The sequence below is a fragment of the Thalassophryne amazonica genome, chromosome 7 (genome assembly GCF_902500255.1).
Source record: "Thalassophryne amazonica chromosome 7, fThaAma1.1, whole genome shotgun sequence".
Taxonomy (NCBI): domain Eukaryota; kingdom Metazoa; phylum Chordata; class Actinopteri; order Batrachoidiformes; family Batrachoididae; genus Thalassophryne; species Thalassophryne amazonica.
In genome coordinates this window covers 5513036-5525297 of record NC_047109.1, presented here as the reverse complement: position 1 = coordinate 5525297, position 12262 = coordinate 5513036, and the positions used below count along the sequence as shown (strand labels likewise).

At 41.0% G+C, this 12262-nt stretch overlaps 1 protein-coding gene across 1 annotated transcript in view; it reads left to right on the top strand.

Moving 5' to 3' along the window:
- Positions 1 to 12262, top strand: part of rwdd1 (RWD domain containing 1) — a 49999-nt gene that overhangs the window by 32990 nt on the left and 4747 nt on the right. The gene's annotated exons all lie outside the window — the stretch shown is intronic.

Sequence of the window (12262 nt, the reverse complement as noted above, 5' to 3'; positions counted from 1 at the left end):
AAGTTCGAGCAGTCCGTCAGTCAGCCGAACGCGGAAGTCACGCTGTGCTGATCAGTGACCAGTATGAAGTAGGTGCACAATGAGCATGTAGTGTAAGGGAGGTAACTGTGTAGTCTTTCAACTTCCAATATTCCGTAGTTTTCCCTCCAACAAATCATAAAAACCGAGACGGTATGGAAGCGCAGTCGAAGCTATTACTTACGCATGTTTTCATTGGTTATTACAAAGCTTATGACCAATCGCAAAGGTTATACGAGGGCTGTCAATAAAGTAACGGTCCTTTTTATTTTTTTCAAAAACTATATGGATTTCATTCATATGTTTTTACGTCAGACATGCTTGAACCCTCGTGCGCATGCGTGAGTTTTTCCACGCCTGTCGGTGACGTCATTCGCCTGTGAGCACTCCTTGTGGGAGGAGTCGTCCAGCCCCTCGTCGGAATTCCTTTGTCTGAGAAGTTGCTGAGAGACTGGCGCTTTGTTTGATCAAAATTTTTTCTAAACCTGTGAGACACATCGAAGTGGACACGGTTAGAAAAATTAAGCTGGTTTTCAGTGAAAATTTTAACGGCTGATGAGAGATTTTGAGGTGATTCTGTCGCTTTAAGGACTTCCCACGGTGCGAGACGTCGCTCAGCGCTCTCAGCCGCCGTCGTCAGCCTGTTCAAGCTGAAAACCTCCACATTTCAGGTTCTATTGATCCAGGACGTCGTGAGAGACCAGAGAAGTTTCAGAAGAAGTCGGTTTCAGCATTTTATCCGGATATTCCACTGTTAAAGGAGATTTTTTTTAATGAAAGACGTGCGGACGGGTCCGTGCGGACGGGTCCGCGCGTCGGGACGCAGCCGCTGCGACGCTCCACCACAGGAAAAACACCTCTGTTGAAAGCCTTAAGGACAAGTTGGAACATGTCCTGCCTGTTAAACAATTTCTCATATACTCACTCCACTGAAAGCCATCAAAAGCCGCCTGGATTTTACAAATGGTTATCAACACGGAGGTGTTTTTCCTGTGCCGCCGCACCGCGTCGGCTGCGTCCCGACGCGCGGATCCGTCCGCACGTCTTTCATTAAAAAAATCTCCTTTAACAGTGGAATATCCGGATAAAATGCTGAAACCGACTTCTTCTGAAGCTTCTCTGTTCTCTCACGACGTCCTGTATCAATAGAGCCTGAAATGTGGAGGTTTTCAGCTTGAAACAGGCTGACGACGGCGGGTGAGAGCGCTGAGCGACGTCTCGCACCGTGGGAAGTCCTTAAAGCGATAGAATCACCTCAAAATCTCTCATCAGCCGTTAAAATTTTCACTGAAAACCAGCTTAATTTTTTTAACCGTGTCCACTTCGATGTGTCTCACAGGTTTAGAAAAAATTTTGATCAAACAACGCGCCAGTCTCTCAGCAACTTCTCAGACAAAGGAATTCCGACGAGGGGCTGGACGACTCCTCCCACAAGGAGTGCTCACAGGCGAATGACGTCACCGACAGGCGTGGAAAAACTCACGCATGCGCACGAGGGTTCAAGCATGTCTGACGTAAAACATATGAATGAAATCCATATAGTTTTTGAAAAAAATAAAAAGGACCGTTAATTTATTGACAGCCCTCGTATATGCGTTTCTCCAGCCCTTTCCTTTCTCCCGCCCTTACATGTATGTTTGTTGACAAGTGTGCCATGCTGAAAGTGGAGAATGCTGAAAATCAAGTAAGTCTAGTTATGAAAAAATATTTTGGTCACAAAAATAGACATGTACAGTAGATGGTCTTTGTAAGGGTTTACAGTTTGAATTATAGATATGAACACCTGGCATTTATAGTAGTTTTTAATATCATTTTAGTGCAATTTACATGTTTTAAAACAGTAAAAATGCTTTGGCTTCAGGGTCCAGGGCTTTGGGACCCGCCGGGACCTGCGGCCCCTGGACCATGGCTTATTTTCCTCTGAAAATCGAATTTGCCAATCTCATCCCTGCATATTCAATTGAATACACCACCACGATGTTCAAATTGATAAACTTTATTGTTTTTGTGCAAATATTTGCTTATTTTGAAATGGATGCCTGCAGTACGTTTCAAAAAAGCTGGGACAGTGGTATGTTTACCACTGTGTTACATCACCTTTTCTTCTAACAACACTCAATAAGCATTTGGGAACTGAGGACACTAATTGTTGAAGCTTTGTAGGTGGAATTCTTTCCCATTCTTGCTTGATGTACGACTTCAGTTGTTCAACAGTCCGGGGTCTCCGTTGTCGTGTTTTGCGCTTCATAATGCGCCACACATTTTCAATGGGCGACAGGTCTGGACTGCAGACCTGTCGCAGTCCAGACCTGGACTGCAGACCTGTCGCAGTCCAGACCTGGACTGGTACTAGTCCAAGTCTGGACTCTTTTACTACGAAGCCACACTGTTGTAACACGTGCAGAATGTCTGATGGTCTTTTCCCTCTTTTGTCCAGAGGACACAACATCCATGTTTTCCAAAAACAATTTGAAATGTGAACTCATCAGACCACAGCACACTTTTCCACTTTGCGTCTGTCCATTTCAAATGAACTCAGGCCAAGAGAAGGCAGCGCCGTTTCTGGATGTTGTTGATGTTTGGCTTTCACTTTGCATGGTAGAGTTTTAACTTGCACTTGTAGATGTAGCGACGAACTGTGTTAACTGACAATGGTTTTCTGAAGTGTTCCTGAGCCAACGCGGTAAGATCCTTTATACAATGATGTAGGTTTTTAATGCAGTGCTGCCTAAGGGATCGAAGGTCACGGGCATTCATTGTTGGTTTTCTGCGTTGCTGCTTACATGTAGAAAGTTCTCCAGATTCTCTGAATCTTCTGATTATATTATGGACTGTAAATGATGGAATCCCTAAATTCCTTGCAATTGAATGTTGAGAAACATTCTTAAACTGTTAGGCTATTTTTTCACGCAGTTGTTGACAAAGTGGTGATCCTCACCCCATCTTTGCTTGTGAACAGCTAAGACTTTTTGGGATGCTCCTTTTATACCCAATCATGACTCTCACAGTTAGTGTCCTCAGTTCCCAAATGCTTATTGAGTGTTGTTAGAAGGAAAGGTGATGTAACACAGCGGTAAACATACCACTGTGCCAGCTTTTTGAAACGTGTTGCAGGCATCCATTTCAAAATGAGCAAATATTTGCACAAAAACAATAAAGTTTATCAGTTTGAACATTAAATATCTTGTCTTTGTGGTGTGTTCAGTTGAATATAGGTTGAAGAGGATTTTCAAATCATTGTATTCTCTTTTAATTTACATTTTACACAATGTCCCAACTTCATTGGAATTGGGGTTGTAAATATTCTGTCAGAATGAAGGAAAAACTGTACAGTCATACATCAGGTTGTACTGGAAAAAAATTACATTGCCTTGTTTGGTGTTGGCCTCCTCTGACTGGTGGATCCCGAGGTGTTCCCAGGCTAGTGTGGAGATAAAATCTCTCCACCTATTCCTGAGTCTTCCCCGGTCTCCTCCCAGATGGACATGCCGAGAACACCTCCTTTGGGAGGCCCCCCAGGAGGCATCCTTACCAGATGCCCGAACCACCTTAGCTGGCTCCTTTCAATGCAAAGGAGCAGCGACTCTACTCCGAGGTCCCCATGGATGACCGAGCTTCTAACCGTATCTCTAAGGGAGATACCAGCCACCCTCCTAAGGAAGCCCATTTCGGCCACTTGTACCCACGATCTGGTTCTTTCGGTCATGACCTAAACCTCATGACCAGAGGTGAGAGTAGGTGGGTTTCAGCTTTTTTTGTTTTTCCACCACTTTCATCCCTAAATATGTCAGTTGTGACTCACTTTTGTGCAGATTAAAATCACTAACTGGGACTCCTGTCTTGTTGTGAGAAAGAAACAAGAATCATCCTCTGTTCTGTTCACACAGCTTCAAACACTGCGCGGCTCTCTGCCGAGTCAAGTTTGAACAATAGAGTCCATTAGGAATTAATAACTTCAAAGCAAAACGCCGTTTAAATCAATTGACACCTCTTTCCAAATGTTGTCATACAAACTGCAATCGATCAAAACATTTTTTTTTTTCCTCCCAAAATGAGAAGTCCTGTGCTGACGTGCAGCAGCCGGCTGAGCTCAGCTCAGAGGTACGGAGAGACATTCATGCCAAAATGTCTGAAAGGAAATGCTTTTGACAAAAACTACAAATTTTATTTATGTCCAGAGATCAAGGATCCAGTGACCAATTTCATATTTACAACCCCTGGCAAAAATTATGGAATCACCGGCCTCGGAGGATGTTCATTCAGTTGTTTAATTTTGTAGAAAAAAATCAGATCACAGACATGACACAAAACTAAAGTCATTTCAAATTGCAACTTTCTGGCTTTAAGAAACACTATAAGAAATCAGGAAAAAAAATTGTGGCAGTCAGTAACGGTTACTTTTTTAGACCAAGCAGAGGGAAAAAAAATATGGAATCACGCAATTCTGAGGAAAAAATTATGGAATCATGAAAAACAAAAGAATGCTCCAACACATCACTAGCATTTTGTTGCACCACCTCCGACTTTTATAACAGCTTGCAGTCTCTGAGGCATGGACTTAATGAGTGACAAACAGTACTCTTCATCAATCTGGCTCCAACTTTCTCTGATTGCTGTTGCCAGATCAGCTTTGCAGGTTGGAGCCTTGTCATGGACCATTTTCTTCAACTTCCACCAAAGATTTTCAATTGGATTAAGATCTGGACTTGCAGGCCATGACATTGACCCTATGTGTCTTTTTGCAAGGAATGTTTTCACAGTTTTTGCTCTATGACAAGATGCATTATCATCTTGAAAAATGATTTCATCATCCCCAAACATCCTTTCAATTGATGGGATAAGAAAAGTGTCCAAAATATCAAAGTAAACTTGTGCATTTATTGATGATGTAATGACAGCCATCTCCCCAGTGCCTTTACCTGACATACAGCCCCATATCATCAATGACTGTGGAAATTTACATGTTCTCTTCAGGCAGTCATCTTTATAAATCTCATTGGAACGGCACCAAACAAAAGTTCCAGCATCATCACCTTGCCTAATGCAGATTCGAGATTCATCATTGTAGATGACTTTCATCCAGTCATCCACAGTCCACGATTGCTTTTCCTTAGCCCATTGTAACATTGTTTTTTTCTGTTTAGGTGTTAATGATGGCTTTTAATTAGCTTTTCTGTATGTAAATCCCATTTCCTTTAGGCGGTTTCTTACAGTTCGGTCACAGACGTTGACTCCAGTTTCCTCCCATTCGTTCCTCATTTGTTTTGTTGTGCATTTTCGATTTTTGAGACATATTGCTTTAAGTTTTCTGTCTTCACGCTTTGATGTCTTCCTTGGTCTACCAGTATGTTTGCCTTTAACAACCTTCCCATGTTGTTTGTATTTGGTCCAGAGTTTAGACACAGCTGACTGTGAACAACCAACATCTTTTGCAACATTGCGTGATGATTTACCCTCTTTTAAGAGTTTGATAATCCTCTCCTTTGTTTCAATTGACATCTCTCGTGTTAGAGCCATGATTCATGTCAGTCCACTTGGTGCAACAGCTCTCCAAGGTGTGATCACTCCTTTTTAGATGCAGACTAACGAGCAGATCTGATTTGATGCAGGTGTTAGTTTTGGGGATGAAAATTTACAGGGTGATTCCATAATTTATTCCTCAGAATTGAGTGAGTCCATATTTTTTTCCCTCTGCTTGGTCTAAAAAAGTAACCGTTACTGACTGCCACAATGTTTTTTCTTGATTTCTTATAGTGTTTCTTATAGCCAGAAAGTTGCCATTTGGAATGACTTTAGTTTTGTGTCATGTCTGTGATCTGCTTTTTTTCTACAAAATTAAACAACTGAATGAACATCCTCCGAGGCCGGGGATTCCATAATTATTCCCAGGGGTTGTATATCTTGAAAGCTTCAGCAATGTAGAAAACCTGTAAAGTCTACTTTTAGCACACAGAAAATTCACAAGAGGTATCGATAAGGGACTCGATAAGCAGAATCAATAATGGCATCGATATTGATAAAATCTTATCAATACCATCCCTAGTACTCACGAGTACTTTGTTTTCAGAAGTCTCCATAGCTGTTTGCTGCGAATGCCTTTGAAACCGGTCACAGAAATGCACAAAGTAATCCCGGTGGATCATCGGATGGCAATTAACAGCCTAAATCTAAATTGTTATGACTTTGATGCGACATGTCCTTTAAAACACAGACACTTAGCTAACTCTGGAAACCTTTCAGCCCTGGTTAACCCCTGAAATGGGGCGGGGCTAGTGCTCCAAAAGCACAATTAATGTAATGTTTTATAATTGACATTTCAACAAAATAATGTTATGAATGTTTACAAAATATAAATAAACAAACAAATGCAAGAAAAACATTTCATGACCCCATGATTCTAAAACACATCCACCAAAAGGACAAGACTGCGCCTTGGATGCGGTGACACATGGCACCAGGATCCGGCACTAGATCTGACCTGGCCGCTTCTTGATGACATCCACTAAAATCCTTTTCTGTAGACCAGCAGAGGATTTGACTGAGAGGTCTGCGACCTTATTAGCTTTTGTTTAGCCATGGCAACAGCTACATGACAAATCAGGGGCGTGTCCACAAGACAAAGAGTTCTGGAACAGAAAAATATGAATGTCCACAGTCTACGTGTGGTCGTAGTATGTGGAACGATGCAAAGTCTGAGGAGCAGTGTGAAATCTGAAATCTGTTCTTATGTGGGGCTTTTACACTTTGAGCATCACTAATCGTATAAATCGTAATAAACCGTGGAGGTGCCTTTACTTCTCTTTCCACTTTCTCTACCGGTGTTTTTCTGATGACACCGTCCTGTTCACACCATGTGCGCATCGTATACTGAATTTATGAGATCATGAGATGAAATAAACGGTCAAATATCCTTAAACATGAGAATATATAAATGAACTGAGCAAGAATTATGCATACACGGGTTTAAAAAAATCCCTGCTGTGGAGAAGCTGTGCAGTGGTGTTCAGAGGCACAGATCACAAAAAGCAGGTGGGAACTCTGAACTTAACAGCTGTTATTTTCCAAAGGTATCTTGAGCTTAATGTTGTGTTTAAGCATAAAACATGACTGATGAGGAAAAAAAGGATGACTTCATCATACTAAAATGAACTGGAGTCAGAATAAAAATACAAGCTGCTGATTTTTGTTATTTTTCAAAGTTATTATAAGCTGCAGCTATATGTTTTATTTATTTCAAAGTGAGTTACCTCTTATTTTATTCTGATTTATTTATACAAAAAATATGGGGAGTCAAATCAGCCTGCATTGTTCTGTTCAGTTTATATCAAAGTTTGCCTGCACATGTTTCTGTATTTTTTCCTTCTTTATAAGAGTTTGGTGTTTGCATTTGCTCCACAAAGTTTTAAAACACAATAAAATGTTCACAGTTTTCTTTATAGCAGTTCTGTAATTTCAGAAATGCAACAGAAACAAGCACAAATCAGAAAAAGTTGAGACTATATGTAAAATGAAGATAAAAATAAAAATGTTGCCCTATTCCCAGTCTTTCCACTCACAGAAGCCAAACGTTCTTCCAGAGTTGTGTCTTGGTGGCTTCCCTCACTTGTCTCCTTCCAGCATGGACATTTAGTTTTTGAGAACTGCCGCCCTGACACATATTTATTATAAAGTACCACACTGTTTGTATTTCTGAATGATTGATGTAAATGAAGTCTAAGAAATAGTCATTGATTTGGAAATGTTTATGTTTTCATCCCCTGAAAGTTTCTCAGAAAATGCTGCAGGCCTTAATTTATGAAATTATGTATGATCCGACTAGTTGACTAATCGCAAAAATAATCATTGACTAGTCGACTATCTAAATAGTTGTTTGTGGCAGCCCAAGTTCGTAGCATCTTCTTGCAAGATGCTGTGGAGGGAAACATTAGATAACGAACATCGCATCGATTAACACGCCTTTTGAAGAATATATTGAACAGAATATCTTTTCTAAAACCTCCGAAACTGGGCCAGATACCAGGGAAAACACCAGTCAAATGCAAAGCATCAACCCCTGCAAGTGTAGAAGCTTCAAAGAAGAGGTATGAAGAGAAAGGAAGAGAGGGGAAGTTTGGGATTAGCTGGATACAGGATTATCCGTGGTTGGGGCACAAGGAAGAGGACAACGTGTCTGTCGGGATTTTCCTTCAATTGCGGACCAGTAAGTCATTTTTAAATGTTGAAATAAAAGAATTTGATTTGCTTCATCAAAAAACATACTGGCAAATGATCATGCATTGAACAGTGATGAATTCAGAAAACACACAGGAGAAAAGCAGATGCATATAGGCATTTATCAATTATTTTAATTTTTTCCCCAATTATGAACAATCTTAGGAGATAAACATTATGAGCTATGTCTTGGTTAACAGATTAAAAGGCTAGAGGCTATGCATGCAATATGTAATAAAATTTATTTTTTGGAAATTGAATTTTACCACCCACACAGGAGAGAAGCAGTTTATGAAAAAGTGTAATTTCAGGACTTCCACAGTAGTTATCTCCTAATTAATCAAACATGCAGTCATTGTAAACAATAATAAATAAGCTTAATTTTCACAGAGTTGAACAGGGTGAGAAGAATGACAGTATTAACTTTTTCATGAATTGATATGTCACAGCAAAGTAGATGTGATAAATATTTAATCTGAATCTTAGTCCCAGATTGAATGTAATTGATGTTTCTGTTTCAGCTAAAATTCTTATGTTGGAATATTAAAGTACTTACAAACAAAAGAAGTATGACAGGTTTTTATTAAGTGACAAGTCAGAGCAAAGTATATGTGATAAATATTTAATTTGAATCTCACAAGTAAACTGCCAGGGTTACTTGTCCTATGGACAAGTACACTAAAAAGCTTAATGTCAATGCCTGAGTAGTATTCTGCTCTTACGCTAAGCCATTAATTATTATACAGAAAACAAAATGTTCACAAATGTTCTGAGATGCGAACAGCTTAATGCTAACTTTAACATTGAAAACGCCATAGAGGGGGTGCATGCCAGCACTGTCGGGCTGCTCCCCTGTTGGTTTGCTGTTCTGCCCGGTGGCTCTGGGGGCTGCCTTTCCTGGCCCTATGTCCTTCCGCTGCCCCTTTTCTCCTGGTTCCTCTGGGGCCCTGCATCCTGGACCCACTTCCGTCGGTGCTCGCGGCCGGCCGCGTGGCTTCTGACGTACTGGAGTGGTCCATGTCATATGGTAAGGTTCTGTACTCTTGTCTTGGCCCAACACACCAGCCACAGTAGTGATCAGATATTTAGCTGTGATCTGGGTCTCTGTGTGTGGATGGTCGCGTGTTTGTGGCCTTCACCACAATTCGGTTTTTTGGTGCTCTTAAAAGGATTAACACTACGGTGTTCTAGATTAGGGTATGGATGCTCACTAATTAGACAACAGACTGTTGCTGTCACTGTTTGTTTATGTGTGGTTGTTTGTCATGGTATGTCATATGGTTGGGCCCCGTCTCCTCGGTGTCTCACGTCCCAGTTATTGTCTTCACCACTCGTCTCTCGTTCTTGTCTGTCTTTGTATTGTTTTGGTGGTCAGCCATTCCTGATAGAAGTTGTCGGTTGGCTTTGAGTAGGATGTTGTAGGGTGATCGGGAAGGGCGGATGGGGGTCACACACACCACATTCACTCATGCACTACATACCTTCTGTCTTGGGTATTAATGTTCTATGGGTATTAATGTTCATGAATGGTTCTGCCAGTGTGGCATTTACCATTACTATATATGCAGACAGGAAAAAAAAAAAAAATCCTAAACATGCCAGACTCACTGTGTTATATTGTTTTCCAAATGTAAACTCCACATCAACAAAGAAGCGTGAAACCGGCTCCAGCTTCACCTCGCTCACGATTGTGGCACATTAAATAACGTCCATTATTTCCTGGAAATAATGTATTGTGATTTTTTTTCCAATGTAACAAATCAATCTCTGTGTCCAGGCAGTCTGTAAAAAACAGTGTCAGATGTCCCCATGTCCATGGCCATAGTTCCAGTAAACCAGCAATCAGCGCGTCACCACACTTTAGGCTCCAAAATCCAACACTGATTTCTTGGTGAAGCGGGTCGGAGCAGGTTCATTTCCTTCTGTCTGTCAGTCATTGGGATGTTTCTGTTTTTAGCTAATAAGGATGTCATACACTGAAAAATGCTGAGGATTACCGAGTGAGATGTTTTCTGGAAATGCACCTGCTACGCTCAGAGTGAAAGGAGTAAAATACATCAGAGAACAGTAATTATTAGCGCATGTGTGCGATGACACAAGAAAGATAGATAGATAGATACAGCCATCCATCCCTCCCTCCCCCTTAGTGGAAATTCATCTGCCTGAGAGCATGCATACATACACATTGCAACCATCCAGTAAAATACCAATAAATCCTGAGTACTTTTATGTTGGCTTACTAACTGGGGCATTAAAATACGTGAGACATGTAGGGCTGAAACGATTAGTGGAGTAACTCGAATAATTCGATTACAAAAAATGTTCGAGGCAAATTCTGTGCCTCGAAGCTTCGTTTAACGTTGTAGTACATATGCCAGGCCTGTATGTGGCGCTGCAACGTCCACAGGAGAAAAAACAAAAAAACAGAAGAAGACTGGAGCATAACAGCTAATGAAATTAGCAACGATAGCTACCGCTTTCCAGCGTGACACAGAGTAAAATAAAGCCTTTTAAGAGATAGATGATCCACGCCGATCATCTGAAATAGACTTACTGTGCATTTAAAGCGAAGCAGTGTGTTTGTCTAGTTTTAAAAACACACGGTCTGCTCTACGTGGGGAGGGACGGTGGCCGGCTGCTCTCTGCACGGTGTGAAGGGGCTCTCAGACCGGGCGACCCTTACCAAAAAATAGTACTGATAAGTATATAAAAAGTAAACTAGAAGTATACTTGAAACATACTTGCATATACTACTTTTTGGTAAGGGAGTCACAGCTCTGTCCCCGGCTACATTGATAAACAGCAGAAGTCCACTCTGATGACTCACACTGTTTGACTTTTTAATTTGTTGCTTTTTTGGACAACACACAACACTTCACAAACACGGTGACTTAAATAAAATAATAATTAAAAAAAAATTGACTGCGAGGCTGCATCTTCAACCTCCAGCTGAAATGCATCTGCTGAATTGCAGAGAAAGAGGGGCGGAAAAAAATCACACAGGGACCCAGTCCATCAACCTTAAAATTAAAAAAAAAAAAACTTAAAAATGGTTACATTTTACAAGTTGGAGAAAACAAAACAGAAAGCCACATCCCATCGCCATTTCAGCAAAATGCCAATACTTCAGCGCAGTGACATTGTGCCATTGCTTAAGGAGAGCCCTGGACTGTCAATGTTGTTTAAAAACGCAAAAGTGCTTTTTATCCGATTACTCAATTAATCGCCAGAATAATTGATAGAATACTCGATTACTAAAATAATCGATAGCTGCAGCCCTAGAGACATGTCCTTTAAGTACAAACTAGTATTTTGTGTGAAACTGTTGACTTAAACATGTCTGACTCTGATCATGAATGTAATCGCATGCCAAACTAGGGCAATACAACAACGGTAATGTCCATCATGATAAACAACAGAATATTTGATAGTGACACTGCCACCAGAGGAAGCAGATGAAATTCAAGCGTGTGCCCTCCCGTCGTTATGAACAGCCAATCATGTCTTTGAATCATGGAGCACACTTTGAGTGGCAAGCAAAACAGCCAGTCACTCAACACTTCAGTGTTTGTTTACACCGTGGTCATGTGACCCAGCCAGAGGTTCCATGTCTGCTGGGGCAGCGCGAGTCTAGTCTGGGAGCATGTGCTGATGCTGCGATTTGCCACATCAACACCACCACGTTCCTGGATGGCAACCACAGATGCAGATAACCAGTCTGTTCCAACATCTTTGAAATAACCATCTATCTGCCACAGCCAGGTGAAACGTGGGCACCCCGTTGGCCTTCTCCAGCTACGGGGGTCCTCAGCACTCAGGTACCTGCATGCCATAATCACATTCTTTTACTTTACATGATAAGCTTGCTGAGATCAGAAAATAATTGCTTGTCGAGTATTATTTGTCAGTATTCTCGAGTATTATTTGTAAGTACTAGAAAAACAGGAATACGATGATACTCCAGGATTTTTGTTTCTCCATATATCCTTGTATATAATTCTTTAACAAATTGAAGGATGGCTTTTCTGCTCTT